Source organism: Asterias amurensis, chromosome 22, assembly GCF_032118995.1.
Source record: "Asterias amurensis chromosome 22, ASM3211899v1".
NCBI lineage: Eukaryota > Metazoa > Echinodermata > Asteroidea > Forcipulatida > Asteriidae > Asterias > Asterias amurensis.
In genome coordinates, this window is record NC_092669.1 from 13,004,846 (window position 1) to 13,011,769 (window position 6,924).

General features: G+C 39.5%; 1 long non-coding RNA gene across 1 annotated transcript; it reads left to right on the forward strand.

The window, feature by feature from the left end:
• The first annotated feature begins 1,096 nt into the window (after window positions 1-1,096).
• Window positions 1,097-6,083, forward strand: LOC139953999 (uncharacterized). The gene is made up of 4 exons (XR_011788036.1): window positions 1,097-1,226; window positions 1,475-1,543; window positions 3,202-3,350; window positions 4,255-6,083. It is a non-coding gene; the product is annotated as an uncharacterized lncRNA (long non-coding RNA).
• Window positions 6,084-6,924: the final 841 nt, after the last annotated feature.

Consider the following 6,924-nt stretch of genomic DNA (forward strand, 5'->3'; position numbering starts at 1 on the left):
TATAAGTCTATTAATCACAATTATGAAGGCTAACATAATTTATCTGACCACTATTTGTTTTTTGTTTTTTTGTGGTATGTTAGAATTCAGGAAATTTCGAGGACTCCCACCCAAAATGAAACACCCCTCAAAGGAGAATAAACTCAACCAATCTTATGGGAACCAGAGTTGACCTATGAACTTAAGCCGAACGCTTTTTGACTGTTGGGGTCATTTCTCAGCACAGTAAAACTGCATCAATACCCACCAGCAAGAAAGACAATTTCTACCTCCGCGCTCTCGAGAAAAACCTCATGTTACCGCATAGTGAAAAAGACCTTCATTGTCAAGGGAGCTATAATGTGCTGAATCGATGTAATTCTTTTACCAAATTAAGTGTCTTACAAGTAGTAATTTAATGGCGCAAACAAAAGATTCGATCAGAGGAGAGTTTAATGATACCATGCCGAGTTGGGGGATTAAGCAGAAGTTCTTGACGAGTATTGTCGCTTGTTACTGACTTCCATGGTGGTAATGGCATGGGATTCTGCGCCCCCGCCTCCTCCGGCGAAGATTTTAAGGTGTGTGTCGCCTCCCCTGACCCCGCCCAACCTCGCCCAGTTACGGCGAACTTGGTATACTTGCTCTATCTACACTGGGACCATGTCTTTATCCGAGAGCCTCGTAGTGTGACGTCGATGATCAGGCTCGACATAGACCTTTTCGCAAATACCGGGGCGCGCGCGTAAAGCTTGGAATTAGGTGCATTGTGGTCTAGCTGGTAGCAAAACTTGATGCGTATCTATCCCACAATGCACCTCATTCAACAGTCTGCGCTTGCGCATTGGTATTTGCGATAAGGTCTATGCACTAACTTCGTCTTCTGATAGCGCCCTCTCTTGAATCAACCTCCTTTGGCCCACGTTGTTCCCATTTTAATGGCACTGAGTCTCGATTTTTGTGTACATGATTGAGAGGGCTTTCCATACCTAGGATTAATGCGTCACGCGAAACGCCTTCAGAGCGCGTTGGGCGTCACCGCGTAATTTTTGCAAGAAGAATTAGAAACCTTATGTGTGCGTTGAGTTGCGCGTTCAGTTATGACGCGCGGCTCGTTTATTTGTGTATATAATTTACATTCAAATTAACGAACTACCACAAAAGAAATCCACAATTATGTAGTGTGAGCATTGAACCAAAGTGGTGTTGTAGTCCAGCGTGAATTATCATCATTTTTGCAAGTTGCGGTATGTATCATAGCCTATTGTTATTCATTCATTTAACTTTGGGTAGAATTTGAGACTTACAATTTTTATGACATTCAAGACTTTTAATGACTTTAACAGAAGCGATTGGGACATTTTAACGATGACTGACTTTGATCATAAACGTGCTGACAATGATATATCCGACTCAAAGAAACCATAGAAGAGGAAGACGGGGTGCTCAAAACAAGCATTTGACTGTGTTTTCTTCTGTATTATTATTTTAACAGATTATCGGTGCCCTTGTAATTGTATCCAGTTCAGAATGCTGGGTGTTTATTTGAGCTTGGCGATTATCTGTAAGTAAATTTGTTACGGTGAGTCGGTTTCCTGGGTTAGAAAAAAAAGTCTGGTCCCGTAGGGTTTAGCGCTATATATTATGATAGCTTTTTAGAACCAACAGACTACTGGATATTGCTGTGTGTTGACATATTTTGTTCCGTGCGCTTATCTAAAGCAAACAAAAAATACAATAATTTTCTTTAACCAATTACTCTGATAATTCATGCCTTTTGTATGGTAACCCTGGACTGTATATTGCGACATCGCAAATATTATTTGCAATATTTGCAACATTTCCTGTCACACTAGCTCTTTTCATATAGCCACGCACCAGTTCAAAAGAGATTTAATAAAAAAGGTTGCAGCCGCAAGTTTACTATAAAATTACAGTTGCTTCTTAAAACCCAAACACTCTTGTCGCACAAAATGTGTCCCTTCAGACGCCTTGAAATGGAGACCTCACCTCAGCTCTCAAACTCAGTTAAAATATTTTAGTGAGAAATTACTCCTTTCTCAAAAACTACGTTACTTCAGAGGGAGCTGTTTCTCACAATGATTTATACTATCAACAGCTCTCCATTGCTCGTTACCAAGTAAGTTTTTATGCTAACAATTATTTTGAGTTATTATCTATAGTGAAAATTGCTTGCAATTGCATGTAACCCGATGGGCGAATATTGAGCAGACGATGCCCTTGAATATTTGATTAATTTACCAATGAAGACCATTCTGCATCTAATGACGCCGCCGGGGTCGACAGAGGAAGTGGTATTAGATTGCAGTCAGGGTCGTTTGATCATAGAGTAGGGACGAAGATCTGTCCTATGGTTTGACATGGATTGACTGACCGCTGCCCATGCATGACGTCACCTAGTATCGCTGTAATTTATTTAATCACCTTCCAGCCTGAATTTATGAATACTAATGTATGAATCATAATGCTTTGCTGCTTAAAAACACATCGGTGTATATTAGTAAATCAAAATGAATTTAACGAAGCATTTAACCCGCTGCTAAAACATGATTCAAACTGCCTCTCTACCAGGGCAATCTCGGTGGTCTAAAGTTGGTAAGACCATGGAGGTAGAAATAGAACGCTGATCTAGAATCGCAATGGTCGTGGGTTCGAATCCCACTTCAGTAATATTCCTGTAATTTGTTTCACATTCCTCGGGAAAGTACTGATTACACAATGCTAACACACATCGGTGTGTTATTATGTGGAAAACCAAAATGAATATTCTTTATCCCCAATGCAAATTTAATATCTATTAAATCGTTGCAGACCCGCTGCTTCGAACTGCCTTTAGCTAACGGGTAACGGTCAATCTCGGTGGTCCAGTTGGTATACATGATTGTATGACACCTGCTCTAGAATTGCACAGGTCGTGGGATCGAATCCCACCCGAGTCATATGTCTGTGATTTTTCTTTCTTCACATCGCGGGAAACTACTGAGTATACAGTGCTATTAAACACACATGGGAAAAACAAAAGTGAATATTCTTTATCCCCCGATGCAAATTTAATATCTATTTGAATACAGTATATGTCCACCATATATTTTAGTTTGATTTGAATGCCTTTAAACTCATAATGCAATTCGGTTGTTAATAGACAGCAAAGTTTTAAATGTTTTTAAATAAACCATACATTATTTGCTTCTTGTTTGATAGTGGTTGCTGTTGATGTGGAAGGATTAAGATGTTACAACTGCACGTATGCTGAGAAACCTGGAAAAAAACTCACAGGTGGAGATCCAAACTGCGCAGAACCTTTTAATAAGGCAGGAATATATTTAATCAACTGTAACGATAAGTGTGTGGTAAGTATTTAGCTTAGCTGAGTCATTCCAGCCAACATTCCACAACATTGTTTCAACTGGGGCTCCACACATTTGTTTATTTACCATGTGTTTTCTGCTAAACATCTAGCTTCATGAAACATGAGCCCTGGCTATAGTTTACACTGTGCACGCTCGATGGTTTCCTTAAAGGCAGTGGACACTATCGGTAATTACTCAAAATAATTATTAGCATAAAACCTTTCTTGGTGACGAGTAATGGGGAGAGGTTGATGGTATAAAACATTGTGAGAAACGGCTCCCTCTGAAGTGCCATAGTTTTCGAGAAAGCAGTAATTTTCCACGAATTTGATTTCGAGACTTCAGATTTAGAACTTGAGGTCTCGAAATCAACTATCTAAACGCACACAACTACGTGTGACAAGGGTGTTTTTTTCTTTCATTGCTATCTCGCAACTTTGATGACCGATTGAGCTCAAATTTTCACAGGTTTGTTATTTTATGCATATGTTGAGATACACAAACTGTGAAGGCTAGTCATTGACAATTACCAATAGTGTCCACTGCCTTTAAGCTGCTTGGGCCCAATTCCATTAAGCCTGTAAGCACAACAACCATGCTCGTTTACCATTGCCGTTAATGTTACCCCAATCATTTCTTGCTTAGAGCAAAGGAAAGTTCTGTTAAACAACTTTATGAAATTGCCGGTGTCTCAGGGAACTCTGTCCGCGTAAGATTTTGTTTCCCCGTGGGGGAAATTAACACTGGCTGGAGGAGGAGGCTTCAAAAGAGGGCGCTATCAGAGGAAGTTTTAGTTCGCCATGGTATGAATAGAATCTCCCGCCACGCCTACTCCAGAACGTGGGTTCGAATCCCTACCAAGTAGTTTCTATTTTGAATTGATTCTTGGTTTTTTCCTATACAGAAACGTGTATTACGCAGTGAGAATTCAGTTACGCATCGAACCTGCCATAAAAAGGGAACAGATAAATGTACAAATATCGATAACGTCCATCTGGAACGAGGGCTGTACAGAAACTCTATGAATCATGACGTCATTTTGTCGCAGCATTGTTGTGACGAGTCAAAATGTAACAGTGCATGCTTAGTAGAGTTCACGGTGTTTCTGGTTGTTTTCTTGGCTTCGATGAGCACTATTCTCATCAGTTAGTCTGTGGTTTACCGCTTCAATTGGTTTGGTTGGTAATGAGAGATCTGGGCCTAATTTCATAAAACATGTAAGCAGCCGATGCTCACGGAGCATCCCTTAGCAGAATTTCTATAAGCTTTTACTGTAAGCAAGGGTTAATCTGCGGGAAACGCACAAGTGCATGCAATTCCATGGTAAAGGTGCATGCGCGTTGAGAATTGTTCTGCTAACTTGATAAACCATGGTGAAATACGCTTATAAATGCCTACGCAAATTGTTCTTCTACAGTAAGCACAACAAATTTGTTTACTAGTAAACAGCTTAATGAAATTGAACTGGCACCTTGGGTTGCTGCTCTATGTTCCAATGCATTGAGTATTGTGTGAAAAGGAAACTGATGGAACGAACGAGGTAAAACGTTTTCCATATACCTTTGTGATCATATTAAATTGATGTTGATTGACATGAGCTATGTTTAGATTATGATGAACATTGTGACTGCATGCTGTTTATTTTGGTAAATCTGTCTTTATACACACGTGCCAAACCGTGCCCTTTTGTGGTGTTCGGCCATACCTTAAACAGGCGAACATGTCAACTCTTTTTGTTTTCGTTTTTAAGCTGATACCACTACTTTTCTGCATTCGAAGTATTGGGATATAGTCCGCCCGGACACATTTGCATATTATGCAGTTGTGTCCGCCAGCGTGCAAAACCGTCCATGTAGTAAATTAAACGCCCTTGGTCGACGGAATATGTTCGCATTTTTTTACGAGCTAGTGCATTGAAATGTTGGGCCGTTGGGTATTCGCTGCAAGCATAATACGTGAACATTCATGCCGCTACGTAGGTTCAGTTATACCCACCGGACGGTTTTTGATAGCCCGGACACGATTGCATATTATGCAAAAGTGTCCGGAGCGGACAGTATTGCATTGCGGACACAATTGCATCTCACACCGGCCGCTTTCTACCCAGCCCCAGCTAATAAAAGCAGGCTGGTTCTTTTCAAAATGAGTGCCCCCAACATCGAAACACAGTCTAAGATAATATTGAAAAAAAAGTCTACCTGGCAAGTAGACACACGTACCAAACATGCCAGCCAACTAATGATACATCACCATACAATGCTTAAAATCATTTAAATGTAATTGTTTTATTTACTAGTAATTTTTTTTTAGAATTTGCTTATGATGTCTCTCAAACCTTTACAATTTTTTTGTTGATGTGTTATTTTTTTTTTTAATAGTTAGTTATGTGTTAACAGTAAAGCTTCGCAAAGGAGTAGACAGAAAACTTTTACTAAGTTCTATCTTTCTTTCAAATTGGATAATCTGAGTGACATGCCTTTCGCCAAGAACAAGTCACGCAGACTAATACTATCTGACTGGTGCCATAATCATTAATTTGTATTTTTGCTTAGCAAATAATTAATTTGGTTCAGTAGTATTTTCTGCTAAACAGCTTTATGAAATTGGGCCCAGGCAAGAAGTGGAGAATAAAAATTATTTGATTGATAAGGTTTAGGCATATTGAATTTATATAATTTGTATTTATTAAATATTCCATTGAGAAACGATGCATTGTTGAAGAAATGAATCTTTGTCTTGATCATTTTAGTTGCAATTCCAATAAGGACGGTTTATATCAAATAAATATTAAACTGGCTGGAAAAGTACATTAATTTGGGTTGAGGTTTATATGTTATTATGAGGCACAAGATCAGAGGTGACAACATTGAAAAATATTAAGTTCATTCTGATTCAGGCATAATGTGAGTATAATTACTATCCATGAAAGAAAAGGAAAATAGAAAACCGGGCAAGAAAAAAACGAAGAAACTATACTTTTATACACATAAAGTGAAATAAGGGGGGGGGGGGGGGTGGGGGGGGGGGGTGGGGGGGGGGGGGGGGGAGAGGAACGATTACAGATGGTAAACAGCTGACCTTCAGCGTAGAGGGCGGGCTGACAAAAAGATGGTCAACAAATCTTTATTGGTAGATAACAAACAGATTATTGTTGTTTATTAAAAATGCCAGAAAACCCACTTTTCAGAAGCAAACTCCTGAGTGATCGCAAACCAATTCAAAACCAAGTTTGGAACTATTATAATGGCAAGGCGGTATTAGCCAGAAAATTAGTCCACTGGATTGAAAAAATAAAAAATATGGGGTGTCCAAATTTGTAGTGGTGATTATCAGGGGCCCAGGGGTTAGTGGGCCCACTCTCCCCCCCCCCCCCCCCCCCATGAAAATATTGTTCACATTTTACGCACTCTCAAAAACGGCGAAAAGACGATGAGGACTTTCGAAAAAAAAAAAAAAAAAAATGCAGAGGACCCGATAAAATGTAAACAGCGCCCTCTTTTGAGAACTTACAGAATTAGTCTGGTCCCTTAACTATTTTATTATGCAGGTATTAGTGTGGAGAGAAGCAAGCATA